The sequence below is a fragment of the Pogona vitticeps genome, chromosome 1 (assembly GCF_051106095.1).
Source record: "Pogona vitticeps strain Pit_001003342236 chromosome 1, PviZW2.1, whole genome shotgun sequence".
NCBI classification, from domain to species: Eukaryota; Metazoa; Chordata; class Lepidosauria; order Squamata; family Agamidae; genus Pogona; species Pogona vitticeps.
The window spans coordinates 102,875,759-102,895,391 of NC_135783.1; the positions used below are offsets into that span (position 1 = coordinate 102,875,759).

The 19,633-nt window shown below is 39.9% G+C and overlaps 1 long non-coding RNA gene across 4 annotated transcripts in view; it reads right to left on the reverse strand.

Moving 5' to 3' along the window:
* The window catches only part of LOC110072891 (uncharacterized), a 601,139-nt gene that overhangs the window by 201,830 nt on the left and 379,676 nt on the right, over positions 1 to 19,633 (reverse strand). The window contains exon 7 of one of the 4 annotated variants that reach the window (XR_002299567.3): positions 6,216 to 11,554. The exons of the other annotated variants lie outside the window; for them this stretch is intronic. This is a non-coding gene — a long non-coding RNA (uncharacterized LOC110072891). Of the gene's footprint in view, positions 1 to 6,215; positions 11,555 to 19,633 lie in introns of those variants that run through there. 4 annotated transcript variants of the gene reach the window in all.

The window sequence follows — 19,633 nt, forward strand, 5'->3', positions numbered from 1 at the left end:
GAGTGCAGCAGAGAGAGTAAGAGGTTAAAACCTTGCTCAGTTTGATAGTCTCAAAACACCTGCTGACCTCACTGACATTTCTCCAAATATGCAAATATCTTTAGTGGTTTCCTAAGATGTCTCCACATACTTCCAAAAATCATATTAACTTTGTGACCAGCCATAGACATATTCCTCTGGAGGTTCCCACACGTCTTGTTCTCAAATGGACTTGGGTTGGGAAGCAGGGGATGATGAAAAGGATATTCAAGGAATGGAGAAAATGGTCACAAACATAGAGATTTAAAAGGGAAATTGTTCTTTTTCTGTGGGACTGGGAGATATTTTCCAGGGTTTGCTATTGTCTAAGTGTGATAATAAGAGCTAAGTCTCAAGATACTTGAAGAACTATTTGTCTGATATAAGAGCACCTCTAGATGCACAGCTTTAGAAAGACTGTGCAGATATGGTAGGCAAGAATAGTGTTTTATTTAAATGTCTGTATTAAGCAGAACCCCCTCTCTGCTAAAAATGGAGAAAAAACAAACAAGTCATATTCATCAAAGTAATTGTGTAGGTACTTTCAGTACCAAAATGCCGAGAATGAAAGATTGAACTGCTAACGGCAGCCGTGACAGCCATGAATCATGGTAGGCTACTTCGGGGCCTTTACCACCATAAAACAAAAGATGTAGATGAAAAATGCTGCAATTAAGTGATTTGATTTCTGCCCCCTTTTTCCTACTGCATTCGTGCATGGCTGCACAGCAAAGATTGATGGGAAAAATTACTCTACGTGATCTCTGACAGAGCCTTGGAACAATTCTATAAGGGAGGAAACATACAAATCAAACCAGCTTTCGTGTATTCAAACAAAATAATACATATAAAGCAAATACTTTACCCTATATCCAAAGCACCAAAGATTTGCATGCGCACATAAATTGCAGAGAAATGCTTCTGCTATCAAAACCTAACTCATGGATTTTCCAGCTAGTTGGGTAATAGTGGTATTTGTTCTAAATAAATATTCAATCAGTGTCGCTGAGTGGCATCCTAAATATGTTTGTTCAGTGAAAAGAACAAATTGCAGAGACAAAAATTTACAGAAGTGAAATGGTCTTATCTTTTATATCAATATATTAATAAAAACTATAAAATAAGATAATCGCAACAAAACCTCCCTCGCATATTACCTGGCACCATCATTACTGTCACTTAAGCAGAAATATTTGAGGGCTGTCTATGGCAGCGCGCAGAGAGATAGAATGGAAAATTTTATATCTGTGATATTTGTATGCGAGAGAATACTATGCCATTGGTAGCACAGACAGTAAAAAATTAAGTAAAATGCATAGAAACGTTCTGTAAAATAACCAAGCCTCAGTAATGCTAATGGACAGTGATAGCCAGCCACTGTCTGCCTTACTGAACTTATAGAGGAGATTTATCTGGTGGAGGAGAGAAGAAGGACCACACAGATTCAACCCATTGTAGGGTGAAAAAAAGCATAGATGATTTTTATTAGATTATATACAGCAGAATCAGCCCACTGCAAGAAAGTAAGAAAGAAAAGAGAAAAAAGAAAAGAAAAAGAAAACAAAGCAATCTAGCATAAAAAGATTCTATTCCATTATGCAGAGAGCAAAGCTGTATCTGAAAAGAACACTGGTAATTAAAATGAATATTTTATTTTTATTTATTTATTTATTTATTTTATTCGGGGCGGGGGGAATAAAATGCTTGATGTTACACCATTCTTACAGAAAATAAAACCCAGGCATATTCAGTGTCAACATTCTTTTCTCTCACCCCTTTTTTCCAAAAGTCCTTTTTTTCATATATTCCTGTCCCTAGCAAACATATATTTTCCCCCATAGATTATGTCTACCCATGATGCAAAAGAACATATATAATGTTCTTGCAGTTCAGTGACTTATTTAACATCAGGATTTTCATTATATATATATATATAGAGAGAGTAAGCAAGCAAAGGCCTCATGAGGTAACTTTATGTGCATAATAAGCCTCTCCTCCCTCAGTAGTCTTCTGCTTGTGTGATTTATGAAGGGCCTAAAACATACTGTGTACAACAAGAAGAGGAAAACAACAACTTTTTAAGCATTCAAATACTATTTCTGGGTGAATTTGATTCTTGGTGTCTACATCTTGCTTTTAGCAAACTCTTCTCATCAGATTCTCAAAGCACAAACCTTGTCAGACAATGCAGTCCCATGCCATAAAATATCGTTTTCCTTATTGCCATGTTTTTCAATATTTTACACCCATCTTTTGTTATTCACTTTGTTGATAGCCCATATTGACTTAAGGCATTACAATTATGATTAATTAATTTATCATTAATTTTTCTTTTTTTATGATGAAGACCATGTTGTATCATCAGAAGTTGAAACACGAGGTTGTGGATGGAATAACAAGGAGTACAATTTACATAGACGCCCTTTAATGTTACAGCCTCTTCCTGAAGACATATGTGGATGTAACTGTGATAATTAATCAGGCTCAACAAATGGAAGAACTTATTTTATACAGATGTGAAAATAGATCTTAGCTTTATGTGCCAACGGAACTGGCCTTAACACAAAATGAAGTAGCATTGTTTTAGGTAGCATATTGCAAAGTGGGCAATGTTTTTCTACCTCCAACCTCCTTCTCAATGTGTAAGGACAGGAGAAACCTGCCTAGAGGAAGGGTGTAATGTTGACATTTTGTTCGAGATATGAAAACACCTGGTGCTGTCAAAAAGAAACTATGGTTTCTAGTCTGTTCCTGGTAAATGCTCTTTTGAGTGCTGAGATATCTGTCAACTCTTGACCCAAAAGTGGGAGCCTGTATCTTTAATTACATTGTGGCATGGAGATGTTCAGGAAATAGCCTTCTTCCATTGCTACAGCATGTTGAAATGACACTCTGCTTTACCATCCTCAGGTCAGCAATTGGAAGCCCCAGTGACAGTTCTAGATCCAAGAATAAGTAGCTTTCGTTAAACAAAGCCCATGTAAAACAGAACATTTTACAAAACGTTTCCATTTATTATGCATTTGTCACTGTTGCTATTCTCGCTTCATCTAATTTCTTGAATAAAATGCCCTTATAATAGCATAAAGGATGAAGATGCTCATATTTGAAATGGCATGTTTGCTCAGAGGTGCCATTTCTTAATACTGCATGTATAAACAAAGGCTTGTGCTTCTCTATTATACATTCCTCCTACTCATAATCATCATCATCATAGATCCAGAATAATCACTCATATAGTACTCAAATTGATTTCAATAGGCCAATTGAAAATATGACCAAGCCTGAATCCAACCCAATATATACAGATTAGAGATGGAGGTATTCATATTCGTACACAAATACCCCCGGACAGGTTGACATAATGAGGGTCCAGCCCCCCTGGGGCCAGACTGTCCACTCACCTTCCACTGTTGCTGGGGACTCCGCGCTCTCTTCTTATCACTCTGGAGCTCACGTTCTGCGAGCCACTCCTGGCTGGAAGCGGGAGGACGAGCATCCCTGCCAGGTTGAAGAGTGGCTCGCAGCTCCAGAGTGATAGGAAGGGAGTGCGGAGCCTGCAGTAACAGCAGAAGGCGAGTCATCCTGCATGGGGGTATTTGTATACGAATACCCCCATCTCTAATACAGATATTTTGATCTTGCTAGGTGTTTCATGTGGAATTATTTTATTAAAACTGAACTTATTGTAAGTTCTGAGGTATGCCCTAGAGGTCACTAGCACAGAGTCCTGTCCTTCACCAAATCACACATCTCTACTTTCTTAGGATGGAGATGTGATAGCTGAAGTTCTATCAGATTGATACACCTTTCTAGTGCAGATACAGCCAAGACTATCTGTGTGAATGACCACTCTCCTATCTCTCATAAACATCTACTACAAATTCAGTGGGGGCACTGCAGTTGTATGGTGTCATATCAATCAGTATGTTAGAGCTGAAGAAGGGCTCATATCGTTCACTCATTGATTCACAACAACAACATGGTCTTTAGGAATTGTAGTTGTAAAAGCAAGTATACATCTCTACTGAAAAAGAAAAAGGAATAACAGAAGTCCCTTGTACTGCATCTATAATGGCTTTTCCAAACCAGATGTTACATTTTTATGCCAAAAGGTAGCATTGCAAATGATGATATGGATATAATGACCCTGCAATGTTTTCAGATGGATTACAAACAAAATCTAAAGATCAGAAATTATTCCCACTATAATATATAATATTAAAAAGAGTACTTTTATCTGCTGTACAGTCACACAGCAGGGCTAGAAGCAAACATAAAGCTGTTTAATAAGAAACTAAATCATGTCTTTTTAGAAACTAAATAAACTGTTTTGTTAGTATTCAGTAAGTTCTTAATTAAACATACGTAACATTGATTATTATCTTCAGTTAGAGCTGAATTCAACTGCAGACAGATACAACATAGATACATTCTCTGAAAATTATTTAATAGTACATTTTAAGGGGACTGTATTTGATATTTTTTCTAGTTATTTCCTTAAACTTCACTTTTGAGGGATAAAGGACTAGAAATATAATATCTGAATTATTTTAAAGCTTCACATGCTGGAAAATCTTTGGTTTTTTTATATATAGCAGTATACTTAAACTTCTTTTTTTTTAAAGGATCTACTCTATAAAACTGGTAGTTATAATTCACTCTAGAAAAGTGGTTCTCAGTATAATAATTGATGTGCAATGAAGCATGAATTTTAGTGAGGTTTCTCCCTCACTAAATTTAGGAATGAATTTAGGAGGAAGGTTTCAAAATTATTAAAAATTTGGGAACAGCAAAACCAAAGTGAAGAGCCGAGCCTCGGTCATGAAAAACATGAGGCTCTCAAGGAAGGATGTTCTCCAGAAGGCTATGAATAGCAGTTTATTGCAATTCGCAATCCTAGTATGGATTTTAAGCCTCAATTGCTACAATGGTGGTATGCTTTAGCCACCTCGATGCACAATAACAAACAATATCCACAGGTTTCAACCATGTAACGTGCAATTTTTTTCTTATAAACCAACAAAACACGTGGTATATTGAATTTGTGTTAATAAGAGGAAAAGGTTAAGTCCCGACACAAGGATCAATGCAGTTTTGGAAAGGAAGGCAATGAGAAGAAATGCTTTCCAGAAGGTCCCGATGCTGGTGGGGAGCACAATTATTTTAGTTTGTATCTTGTATTTTGTAAAATTAAAAAAAATTAAAAACACCACTTGGTATAAAAGTACCATAGTAAATCCATGTACAGTGGTGCCGCGCATAGCGAGGTTAATCCGTTCCGGATTAACCATTGCTATTCGGAAACATCGCTAAACGGAATAGAAAAACCCATTGGAATGCATTAAACTTCGTTTAATGCATTCCAATGGGCCCCAAACTCACCGTTCAGCGATGTTCCTCCATAGCGCAGGCATTTTCGCGCCCTCGGTAAGTGAGGGCAGGGTGTGAAAACGCTGCACGTGGCCATTTTGGGTCTTCCGGTGGCCATTTTGGAACTGCCGATCAGCTGTTCCCCAAACATCGCAATGCGAAGATCGGTAAGCGAAACGCTTACTGATCGTCGCAAAGCGAATTTTGCCCATTGGAACCATCGGTATGCGATCACATTAGTGATCCCAAAAAACGGATTGCTATGCAAATTCATCATTAAACGGTGCACTCGTTATGTGAGGCACCACTGTATTTGTTTCTGTTTCCGTTTCATTTTTATCACAATTAGTATAAGAGAATGGGAGGAATTCTATTTTTTAGCAAGTCATGGAGAAGCTAAAAAGGCTGGTTATTTGGCACCAGTGGAGATACTATTTCCATGGGAGGAAATTAGAACTTGCTAGGATCAGGAGATACTCCAAAATACAAGAAATGGATACTCTGTATTTACAGTGGCCCAAATCCTCTAAGCAGTTATGCAAAACATGCAACATTGGCAATTTGCCACATTGTCACTTGCACAACTCAGTCGGCAAAATATAAGGTCTACAGTGCTTTAGGCCATTCACCACCAGATGTTATGAGGTTTATGTTAAAAGCCCAAGTGACTTTTGGAAATGACATGATGACTTTTAGACATGACATGACAGGAAGGACCAGAACCACCTCAATGTAGTGCCCCCAAGGTGCATGCCCAACCACGAATACCAGAAATGAAGGTATCAAAAGCTACTAAGAGGTCCAGAAAAACTGAGAGTGGCCTCTTTATGTATATAATATTTTATTTATTTCTTTAAAACATTTATATGCTGCTTTTGTCCTAAAGGACAAATACTGTCTTACAGTATTAAAGATAAAAACCAAATAATAGATTATTGCAATATTTTAAAAGCATTCAACAGATATATTAAAACTCATTTTAAAAAGAACAATATTAAAAGCTCAAGTGAAACAGCAGAAGAAAATAGTCCCTTTACAAAATTGCCATTAATGTATCACCAAATAGGAGGCCAAGCATCATTTAAAAAGATATGTAAGATAGTTATTTACATAAAATTGCAATGGCTACAGTAAAAGGACCAATGACAAATCAGATTTTTCAAAAATAAAAAATTACAATTATAATGCATCTCACTCCAGGGGGAAAGATGCCGACCAGGTGACCTATGTGTGGGTTGCCCTGTTATCCAGGTACTAATTGTGAATAAATAAGTCCAAGGCTCCTGATCACCCTCCTTATTGTTCTTCATCTTCATACCTCATGGGGACTGGGCATCCCTTAAAATATCTTTAAAAGGAGGAATGTTCATTAACAGCCCTTCAAATCAAAGAGTCAGCGCCATTATTAGAGGCCATGTGGTTGCAACAGAGGTGATACGAAATAGACTACATTCTCCTCCAGCCAGTCTCCTATGTAGCTCATCTACCAATGCGATCAAAGTGTCTCAGTACAATATTCCTTCCAGATGAAAGCCTGATTGAAATAAGTCCAGAAATAATCACCTTGAACAAGGAGAGGGAGAAAGAGGCGTGATGAATGGCTGTCTATAGGAATCTTACCTCAACTACATAACTCTTTTTTTTTGGAGCGACTAAAATCATTCAGCAGACCATGAAAAAATTCTTGTCTATTTCACAGTATGAAAAAAATAGTTCTGTTTACATAGGAAGATTTCTTTGTGTCTGGCAAACACAAAATCATTGTTAAGAATGATCCTCAAATGGTGTTTAAAATCTAGATCAAGTCACTTATAAAAGGCTTAATTTCTTTTCTGGTTAGCCTAATTCAAAAGACAGATATTGGGGACAGTGACGGCAACTCTGTTTACACCACATGGCACTACAGAGAGATGATCACTTAGCTTTTGTTTTGGTTCCAATTCATTTTTTTTCAAGAAGTGTAATTAAAAACTGCATTAATGCCACCAATTATGGCCTCCAAGGGACCAGAAACCTCATGTTACTATGTGATGGAACACAACTGAGCTGCAAACATCCATTTACCATTATAATACTCATTAATCCTGCCAAAAACAACTCATTACGAGACTTCAAGGAAATCATCTCATAGGCAAACAGAGCACAGAATCTATCTGTCACTGCATTCCTCACAGCACAAGTTGCAGGGGTGGAAATTGTTCAATGTAACTAATTTATGAAGCTGCAAACTATACATTCATTTCTGACACCATCTGGGAACCCAGTGCAAAAAGTATAGGAAGATTCCCAGAACTAGGACATCGCTTTGAATGTCACGGTCTTTTTGAAATGTACAGTTATGAAAACACTTAAATAAAATATGAAATTATTTGAGAGCAGAACTGTATGTTATATATAGTTCTGTGGTACTTTGTGGGACACTCTTTTTTAAAAAAAAAAAATCAAATGAAACCAGTATGTATTTGCTAGAGAGACAGGGGAAAATAATCAGCCCTTCTTCTTGTGCTGTTTTTCCATGGGAAACTTCCCTTTATCTGGGAGTGTAAAATCAGTAAGGAAAAAAAAAAAGGGAAAATAGGCAGGCACAAAGGGTTAGGGTGCTTTCCCCCCCCACTTTTCCCAGCCTGTCTTCTACTTCAACTTGCAGCCTCAGGTGCTGCCCTATATCCAATATATATTCCACAATAAACAAAAGACAACTACTCAGATCTTCCAATGAGTAGAACATCCAGCCAGTGTGGTAATGCAGGAGTGTACCACTTGTGGGAGCACAGCAATTGCACCAGCAGAGAACTCTCTTTTTTCCCCCTTTCTGGGAGATCACTGTTTGAACAACGACTGGGGGGATTTTTTTTTCACCCAGCAGAAGCTTGGTAGGCTACTGGCCAATGCAATTCCTGTCTAAATACCTGAGGGGATTTGGAATTAAAATGGAATAAATATCTCATATTAGCTAAAATCATGATGTTAACTGATGTTAACACGACTCAGGAGAAAGCTGCTGTTGGTTCCTGTCCATTGGAACAGGAAGAGATGAAACTCTCCCAACTGCAGTCCTCTGTACATGGCCAAAGGATTTCCCAGTCATCCAGAAGGCAGCTTAGAAGGTAATATTTCCAACACAACTGCCAGCACCATGTTCTAACTAACACTGTATGCACACTTCTCCCCTCAGCTATTTTCAATTTTGTTTCTAAAACTGACGATGATTCAAAAGACTGAATGATGACATCTGTGGCAGTATTTCTGCAAGAGGGCAGAACCAGAGTTTCCTGGGATTTTTAACTCCATCTTGCTCATCTCATGAGTCGATTGTACTCCTACTATCAGGAAGTGCTTGCTATTCTCATAAACCAGTGGGGGACAAAACCAACGTTTGGGTAGTTTTGCAGGAACCCCCTTTTGAGTCATGGACAGTATCAATAGAGCTGAACGGAAATGCTGCCTGTAAATGTATTGCCCATGATTCGTGTGGCAAACGTGGGAGTCTTTCCATGGCCACGAGGGACGTCAGTGATAGCAATAGAACCTTTTCCCCACCCGTCTGAATGAATTATTCAGGATATTCCTGAAGAAGACATGCAGGTGGCAGCTGAGAACAGCTCTGCTACCAATGTTAAATCCTATCCTCCACATTTAAGTCAATTTGTACCTCTCCCTTGGTATTATCCCCTCCCAAGCATTGGCCTTATCATTCAGGAATGCCCTGCACAGAATCGCTTACTGTTATACACATGACACTAAATGATCTAGTTGATCACTATGGCCTTCTCTTCTGCTTCCCTTCCCTGCCTGCCCCCACCGCCAGGCATTGGCTTGCTTTGTATTCGTAAAGGCTTTCACGGCTGGGATCTAATAGTTGTGGGTTTTTCGGGCTCTTTGGCTGTGTTTTGAAGGTTGTTCTTCCTGACGTTTCACCAGTCACTGAGGTGAGCATCTTCAGAGGACTGGAGTAAGAACTCTGTCCATACTCTGTTGGTGTTTGTTGGTTGATTGATGGGTGTCGTTAGCTGGTCTTTTTTGTGCAATGATCCCTGACCCTTGTGGCTGCGTAGTTCGTTGACCTTTTGCAGTTTGTATTTTTCAGAATGGGGTGCCAGGCCGTGTTTAGTTTTAGGCCTTCTTCTTTCCTGTTGAAGTTGTGTTTATGTTTATGGATTTTAATGGCTACCCTGTACAGTCTAACATACAGATTGCTGGTGTTGTCCAGTACTTCAGTATTTTGAAATAGAATTTCATGTCCAGCTTGTTTAAGAGCATGTTCAACTACTGCTGATTTTTCCGGTTGTTTTAATCTGCAATGTCTCTCATATTCTTTGATTCTGGTGTGAATGCTGTGTTTTGTAGTCATTGGGATCATTGCACAAAATAGACCAATCACAGTGACAGATAATTTCTCCCTCCCCACTCCCTTATCACAACAAAAACATGCTGATCACTCTATCTCCTGAAAAAAGACAAAAGCCGTTCCCACAGTTATAAATACTATCCAACAAACACCAACAAAGCATGGACAGAGTTCCTACTCCAGTCCTCTGAAGATGCGGGCAACAGAGACTGGCAAAACGTCAGGAAGAACAACCTTCAGAACATGGCCAAAGAGCCCGAAAAATGCACAACAACTATTGGCTTGCTTTCCTACTTTCTTTCCCCCACTTTATGCAGAGGGCCATGCTCACCTTCCCATCAGCTGCTAGGAGGCTTTTATTGAGCAGAAAGGTGGGGAAATGAAGGAGACACAATCCAACGAAAAGGCTGAGGTCATTGTGAGGGGCCAATAAACACAGGTGAAAGGCCCATGCAAATGTGGAGCCAGCTCAAAGACAAGCTTAACGCTCTAACAGTTTAAAGACAAGGTTTAAAATCAGCACATTTCTTTGAGTGTGTCTATACAGCATAGTGTCAGTTATTTAATACGACTGTAACCATGTCACGCCTCCATTCTATAGAATTTTGAGACTTGTGGTTTTGTGAGAATTTGCTGCTAAAAAATTCTACAACTGGACTTCAGAGAAGTGACTTCAAGATTTCTAGCAGAAAATTCCATTCTGGTCACCAATCTGGGTTTAATCCTGCCAAAGTTAAGCATAAGGTAAAGGTAAAGGTTCCCCTTGACAATTTTTGTCCAGTCGTGTTCGACTCTAGGGGGCGGTGCTCATCCCCGTTTCCAAGCCACAGAGCCAGCGTTTTGTCTGAAGACAATCTTCCGTGGTCACATGGCCAGTGCGACTTAGACACGGAACGCTATTACCTTCCCACCGAAGTGATCCCTATTTATCTACTGCCAAAGTTAAGCATATATGAGCCTAATTAATCAATCAAGCATCCTTGGTTGTTTTTGTATTGTGATAGATGTGGATTTGAAAGTGAGCTGCCTGGAAATGCAGTCATACTGAGTGGTGTGTAAATACAATTCAAATACAATTTAGTGAAGATATTTATTCCCATGTTTATCTTTCATGTTCAAATCAAATCAACCACAGGAATTAAAATGCACTTCGTTTTGGAAAGATCATACCATATGAATTTTGAGAGCACTCTTATGTATTGACAGAATAGCTACTTGAACCCAAAAAGGGGAAATGTTACTACCTCTCTTTGAGTGCCCCAGGCAGCATGTCCACTGGTTGTGCCAAGAAGTGGATTCTGGGAGATGTAGTCCAAACTGTAGCTATTGTAAGCTCTGCTGTCCCCAACCCATTATTTCTAGTTTCCGAACTACATCTGAGCTAATTTTCATTTCCCTCTCTTCTTTGTCTGCTTTCCCAAAAGCCCACCAAACAAAATAAACAAGACATGAAATATGTTTCCTTCTATATGAGAAATAACAGAAAGGAAAAGGTTCTCTAAAATGTACATAATGTTTATGTATTCATATGCAAATTATATGTGTCTGTCACTGCTGCTTCAACTTGCTTATTAAAATTCCTTTGATATTTTGTCAGACAGAGGTACCAGAGTCTTTCATTTAATTCTGCTTGGTTTATTTACCCCAACCTTTATATACCACTTACGTTTGCTTTAAGAGATTGTCTCCCCATACAGTATTTCCTCATGGTTCTGCCTTGTTGCCTTGTGCCCAGCCTTCATCCTCCTATGAAAGTCTTCCAGATTGCTTCATTCTGAGACGTAGTAAAGTCTTAAGGTGGCATCATCATATCTTCTTTTTGTAGAAAAATAAAATAAAAGTATTAACAATGCAAACATGAGCAGACAATATTGCATCCGGCTTTCACGGGGCCTTCTTGTGGTTTTGTTGGACCTCCAAATCAGCATGCTACTTTCTGGTACTTGGTTGCTTGCTTGATCCTCCTTTGCTGTGGATTGTGAAATCATGAGATTGCTCCTATAGGCTCACCCCCTTCTTCAGAAGAAATGTCAAGCTGGCAGTAGATTCAGTACATAGATTTATCCTCCCTCCCACTACATCTGTTTAGGATTGTTCATTTTTATGGTGCCTGGATAGTATCAATGCAGCAAACCCATATACTGATCCATTAAACCACAAAGATATCTCAGTGGTTTAAGTATCTGGTTCCAAAGCCAGAAATCGGGAGTTCGATCCCCCACTGTGCCTCCTTGACAGGAGCTGGACTCAATGATTCATAGGGTCCCTTCCAGCTCTGCAGTTCTAAGATGGTGATGATGATCATGATGATGATTATTCCAGTGCTGGTTTCAAGATACTTTATATCACAGCTTTTCATATAAAATGATGGTCGTTAGATATCAAGATCCAAGAAAGACAACAATACAATTATAATTTAAAAATAATGCAGTAATTGTGAATGGAGCTTATTTCCGAAGAAATTGGCATAGGATTGCACCGTAATGTTTCCCTCCATCAAGAAATTCAGCTTATAGGAAAGAAGCATTCTGCCCTGATTTTGTTCGAAAGATCTACAGGAACGATTCCAGAAATTCATTTGCTTCAGGTTTTTCTTGCAAAAGGCTGGGTATTTTGTTTTGTTTGTTTTCCATTGCAGTGTATGTTTTTCCATGTGTACTCATCCACATGTCTTGTTGCATGAAAGAATAATGGGAGGAAAATGCTACATGAAGCCCTAAGAGAGTTGTTCCTTTGGGAAAGACAGATATGTTGTAAAGGAAAGATATATATATATATATATATATAAAGGACAAATTGAGTAAAGGTACACAAACAAGTACGAACCATTCTTTTGGATTGCCTCCATCCTCTTGAGACTGGTGGTTACCAAGAACAAACTTTTGGTTGTTACCATGAAAAAGCTTTAAGGAGCCTGCAGGGAGTACTACAGGAGACAGAACATTTATGAGAGGCTCTGTAAATTCAAAGCAAAGAAAACTATCTTGAGGTACACTGGTGACATTTTTCTGATCTGGACCCATAGAAAAGAATCCCTAGAAAAGTTCCACTGGGATTTCAATAACTTTCATCCAAACATCAACCTCAATCTGGAACAATTCCCACAACTGGACATCACTGGGAAACTCCAACATGGACATCTTCACACCATGCTGTACTGAAAACTACTGATCGATATACCTACTTGCATGCCTACAGCTTCCATCTTGAACACACAGCAAAATCCATTGTTTACAGCCCAGCCCTCAAATGCAATCACATCTGCTCAAATTCAAGGATCTACAAAATGTGTTCCTCACACTAAAATACTCATCCAATATCATTCAGGGACAAATCAACAGGGCAAGAGAAATACCCAGATGCAACCTACTGCAGGACAAACCCAGAAGAGAAAACAATCAAATCCCACTTTTAGCCCACTTTTAGCTCTGAAACTATTCACGTGCACTGTAAGTGATTCTCAACCCATTCTTGACAAGAATACTACACTCTTCCAGGCCTTAGGTGGCAGACAATCCCTCCCTAAAACTCAACAACTACTAACACACAATGGATTACATAACACTGACATAGAGATGGGGATTAAACTCTGCTAAACACCTAGATGCCAACCCTGCCCCCACATTTATTATGGTAATACAGTTACAGGACCTAAGAAGGGCACAGATCAAGGATGCCTTCATCTGTTCCTCTGCCAATGTTATCTATGCCATCTTTTGCCAACAACACCCCTCTGAACACTATATACAACAAATAAGACAATCTCTGTGCAAAAAATATACAGCAGGACCCCCATACCCATGGGATCAGTATCCATGGTTTTACTTATTCACTGAAAATATTAAAAATATTGAAAGAAAAAATATCAGAAAAAATATATTTTCCCATGTATTACCAGAACCACCCACCAGAGAGAGGCAAAGATTATGCTATGAATATTTGTTAGTGAAGAATACATAGCATGGTCTTTGGCTTCATCTAGTGGCCAGTTCTGGTAATGTATGTGAAAAAAATCTGCTTTTTTCTTTTACCATGCTTTATATACTATGGATACAAGAGAGAGGGGGGAAGGGAGGGAAGGAGGGAGGGAGTATCCATGGTTTTCAGTAGCCACAGTGCAACTTGGAGCCAGTCCCCAGCAAATATGGGGTTCTACTATAATGGAAACAAATCGGACACCAGGAATGGCAAAACACAGAAACCTGTTTCAAATAATTTCAGTTTATCTGACACTTTGCACAAGACCTCAGAAATTGCCATTCTGGGAAAAGAAAATTGCTGGACAAGAATCCAAAGAGAGAAAGAGAGAGAGATAGCTAAGACAATATATACACATGTTTACACATGTTTAAAACCCATCTCAGTGGACTGAATGCAAACCAAGGTTTCTTAGGTCACCAGTGATTGGTGGCTAAATTAACTGGGATTAATTTAGCCTGTTTAGTTTTGTTCTGTATATAACAGAACATATATAGCCACTGATCATTGTAACTATATACAGAACAAAATTATACATATTTATATGCCTGGGATTAATTTAGCCACCAATCATTGTAATTAAATACAGAACAATGCTTCCTGGGAGGGGAACTGAATATCAACAGGGGTCAACGACTTGCACCTAAATACAGTCTTTGATTTGGGGGCATGTGTAGCATTCAGCCCTGCCCTCACCTGTCCATCACAGCTGGGCAGTGGAACATCAGCCAATGAGGGGACGGAAGGTGGTGCCGAAGGGGGAGGAGCTGGAATATATATAGGGGTGTATGAGGTAAGAGGGAGGATTAGAGAGAGAGAGTTTTTGTGAGAGTGAGTGATGAGTGTGTCTATGGGCCTGTGAGCCAAACAGTCAGTGAGGGAAAAGTCTGTGTGTGTCAGTGAGTGAGAGACCTTGATTAACATCTTGTGATTTACCTATTTTGTTTTATTAATCAAATAAACTAGTTTAAGTTTTGAAGAAACACATGATTCAGTGATTTATTGGTATTGAAACAGCAATACCTGGTGGCAGCTACCTGAGAAGAAAAGTGAGCACTCCTGGAGGCCTGAGTTGGTAGAGGCTTCAGCGTGCTCACTACAGCATGTATAAATATTTGCCATGCAGTGCCTCATGGAAGTGGATTACCCACGGAAGCTCAATTAAAATGTAACAGTTAGTCTTTAAGGTGTCATAAAATTGGTTGTTGTGGATTTTCCGGGCTGTTTAGCCATGTTCTTAAGGTTTTTCTTCCTAACGTTTCACCAGTCTCTGTGGCCGACATCTTCAGAGGACAGGAGTCAGAACTCTGTTATTAACACACTGATTACAATAATCACCCAATCTCCTGAAAAGGACAAAAGCTGATCCCACAGCTATAAATACTGAACTATCCAACAAACTGCAACAGAGCACAGACAGAGTTCTGACTCCTGTCTTTAAGAAAACCCACAGCAACCATTGGATTCTGGGCATGAAAGCCTTCAAGAATGTCATAAAATTTTTGTCTCTTTTATTTTTTATTTTTGTTTTGTTTTTCCTTAATAATGCTAGCACAGACTAACACAGCTATCTCTTCTAAAACTATCTTTCTCTAGTTTGTTGAACATTTCAAATCTAAATGAGGCCTAACAAAACCTAACTCCTGAACATAATCCTTTTCCTAAAGTGCAAAGCTGCAGCAAAATTTATACACAAAAATAAAAACATACCATTTACAGATGATTAAATCAACGTTCCTCATAATTAATTGCACTGGCCTCAATGGGACATTGACAGAACTCACCAGAAAGAATGTTTTAGATTGAAGTCTTGCAAAATTAAATTAGTACCAAAGGGAGAAGGGAACACCCTTGACCTTTGATGTCTGAAGAGAGGATTAGTTAAATCCACATAGTAGCAACTTCAGAGACATAGGGATAATGTAGCATGTCCTCCCTATAACATACCTCTTTGAGTTTAACTTTATGAGTCAGGTCAAAGGAAGGCAGGTGCTGAAGCCTGTCAGATCAGTTGTCGAGCAGGCCAGCAACTCTGAGGTTACAGTAAGCTTCAAAGAACAAACGTCTGTTGTTAAAAAGAAAGGGCTGGTAGTGTTAGGGTGGACTGCAAATGAACACAAATGGCTATAGCTTCAAATCTATGTGACCTCTATAGGCAGGTGGTGTTGTGTAAAGCAGTGGTCCCCAAGCTTGGGCCTCCAGATGTTCTTGGACTATAACTCCCAGAAGCCTTCACCACCACCTCTGCTGGCCAGGATTTCTGGGAATTGAAGGCCAAGAACATCTGGAGGCCCAAGGTTGGGGACCACTGGTGTAAAGAACTATAATGCATTTGCATAGTGTAGCAGTAGTGTAACCTTCCTCCGGGTGCTGGTGCTGCATCTTCCACTCATATCTGGCATGGCTTACCAGATGAACTCTTTCTCAGAAGAGGGTACTGGGGATTAGTTGCAGGTCCCACCTGCCAGCTGCAGCCCAGAGATGGCTCACCTCCCTCCAACCACTAAATAAATAAATAAATAAATAAATAAATAAATAAAGAAAGAAAGAAAGAAAGAAAGAAAGAAAGAAAGAAAGAAAGAACCTGAAATGAAAGAAATACAAAAAAGTTCTTGCAGTGTACTGGCAACTTAGTACGTTTTTTCTAGAAGGGCAAATTGAGCAGCAGTTGAACAGTATGTTTCTACAGATGTGGACAAATGAGAGGGGCCACCTACATTCAGCTTGCTTGGGATGTCCAGGAGATGGAAGTGCCACACATCCACCCAAGTCCAGTCCCTGGGACTGTAAAGGGGAAAGACACTCCATTGAAGGAACAAGAAAGCTTAAAACGAGAGATGGGCATGAAGCTAAAAATAAACCACAAAATTCATCAAAAACCACTAATTTGTTGATTTGGATAGGTTCAGGTTTGTCCAAACTGAAGAACCCAAACTTTCCTGAACCAATGAATTTTTGGCAATTGATAAACCCCCTGGTTCATTGCCCCCCACCAGGCTACCCCTCCCTCTTCCTATTGCCCCCCTTGCCTCCTTACCTTTTCCTGCCACTTGTCTCCTTTTCCTCCACTGCCACTGTCATCTTGAGAGCCCCCTTCTGGCCAGCGACCATGACCCTGCCTCCTCCCAGCTGAGAGGTGGGAACATGTGCAGATGGCCCCCCCGGGTGGCTGACAGGCCATCAAACTACTACTACTACTACTACTACTACTACTACTACTACTACTACTAATAATAATAATAATAATAATAATAATAACAACAACAACAACAACAACAACAACAACAACAACAACATTTCATAAAGAAATCATAAATTTCTGGCTCGTGGACTTCCTCAAATCATGTGCCCATCTCTACTTACAACCTCTTCATCCTTTTTTTTGGGGGGGGGGTTTCAAACTGAGAACAACCATAGTTCTCTTTTTGTGTGTGTGTGTGTGTGTGTGCCTAGGAAGTGCTCCCTGGGGCATCACCCTTCTCTTGCATGACCTTCAGCATCCATGTCTATAACTCATTGTATTATAGTTCTCTTGCACATTCTCTCTCTCTCTCTCATTCTTTTTCAGCTTCCAGGGGCCTCTCCTTCCTTGCCCAAGCTGGTAAACTTCCAGCTGGTGTCTGCCTCATCACCTAGGATCACTATCTCTTTTCCTCAGTTCAAACAGAGTAAAAGAGTAAGTGTTTCTTCTTCACTGTGCCCACTGTTTTTTCTTGTCTTTCGCTCAATCCAAGTGCAACCACTGCTCATCTTTCCCAGCTGATTCTCTCCTCCCTAAAGCTAAACTGAACAGCCATATGACAAGTCACCCTTCCACCATCTTTAAGCTTCTTGGGAGAACTTCATAGCTAGCCAATCAATTTATGTTTTATTTCTCGTTCAGTAACAACCCTTATTTCATGTGAAAGCTCTGATTTACCTCAATCAACTCCCTGCAGACTTTTGGAAGGCAATCCTCTCCCTTCCAAGGTTAAAGAGTCCTAACATTGCCAGTACTAATCTGGATATTACCAGTCCTTTGGTCCTTTTAATTTTTCAGTAACCTGCTCCTAGAACCAGGCTGCACCAGCAGAGGGCAAGGGGACGATGGTCATCACATCTTAGAGTGCTGGATGGAGCCTCAGGGAATTGCTGTCCTTCCATGGTTCTCCAAGTAGGGAGACAAATCTCAACATGAACAGCACTAGAGAAGGAAAATGTTCCTTTTATGTCTATGCAGTAGTGTCGGAGCCTGGACAGCCATCCTCCTCCATTACCTGCTAGGAACCAGGTTGACTGGGTCGGTGTGAAAGCTTTTGCCTGTGTGCTCCACTCACACAATGCCACTATAGCAAGAAGCCAGGAGCATCAGCATCACAGTTTGTGAGCCTTCCTGTCGCATACCCCTTGGCAACAGTGGTATATTGTTCCTGCAGGGGGAAAAAAATCCTTATAGACTCCTAATAAACCTTCCAGCTATGTACAGCCTGGAAGCACTTCCTATATGTCATGTGTACTACAGTTATGGCTGCACATGATAAGAGCCCTAGTGGGAATAACACAACCACTGCAACTACTAGGAGAATGTTGCCCCCTGGCCAACCAGACTAGGTTGCTATTATTCCCCCCGCCCCCGCTGCTTCTGGGTTGCCATATCCCTTCCTTGGCCCATTTGACCTAGATTTCTCCTTGCTCATTTCCATAAATCACTTTCAGGGCTCCTCCCAGACATTGCCTGCCTTGCCTCTGTGGGCAGGCAAGGTTTGGAAATGATAAGGGCCTATCCCTGGTTTAGGGGTGGCATTGACCTGGCAACTCTAGATGGGACAGGGAGCCCAAAATTTCTTTGATTGTGGATCCTGGTATTTTCTTTCACTGGGTGTTGCAAGAATTTTAGCACTTCCAAGTGGGAGTTTCTGTCACATTTGTACTTCACACACATGCATGCAACCTTCCTGCTGTATTTCAAAGAAAAGGGCACCTGGCTTTTCCACTTCTTTGCTTCTACATAGCATTAAGAAACACCAGAGCTCAGAAACATCTGTGCAGTAATCCCAACAAAGCCCCATACTTTGAATGCACAAAGTCTGGGCTATGTGGCTTCTGCAGCTCAAAAAAAAAAAAAAACCCAAAGGTTCCCTTCCAGCAAATCCCAAAGGAAAAGACAAAATAAACACAAGAAAAAGGAAAGTCAAGAAAAGCAGGATGTATGTAGCTTCTTTTTTGCATAATTAATTCCACCTCCAACATCCAGGTTATCAAAAGCCTGGATTACAGTAGCAAAGGCCAAGGCATGCTCAGAATAGTGAGGGAGAAGAAGCATAGAAACTGGGAACAGATGAGCATGTGACTAGAGAATAACAGGGAGAATTGAATAGGCGTAGAATTGCCGTCCCTTGACTCCTGGGAGTCCTTTCTAGCCTCCCACTAGTTTATAAAGCCTATGCTGTCCTTGGAGATGTTACTCCACGCGTCTGAGTGGTTCAATACAAATCCTCTGCCATATAATGAAATCAGGAATATAAGGCGCGCACACAGACTTCTTGTCAAGAAACAATTTATTAGTGCTACGTAATCTAATAAAACAGGTTTTTATCCAATATCTTTGGTGACAGTGATGTGCGTTTTGGGGGCCAGACGTTGTTTGATTCAAGGCATGAAGCCTGCCAGCGGGGCCTTCTCTCCAGGTGACCACAGAGTGGGTGTCTACAAGGTCTGGATCCTGTAGGTGGAACTCCCAGAAGAGTGAATTAAGATCTAGGTCCTGTAAGTGGAGCCACCAAAAGAGCAAATTATAGGAGTGATGACCTCCAAAATCCAAAAAGCACATCCCTAATTGGTAATAAAATGTGTACAGGGTGAATTTACTCGATGACACCTTTTCCTTAAAAAAAAAAAAATCAAAATGTAACATAAAGCTGAAATTAACATTTGTAT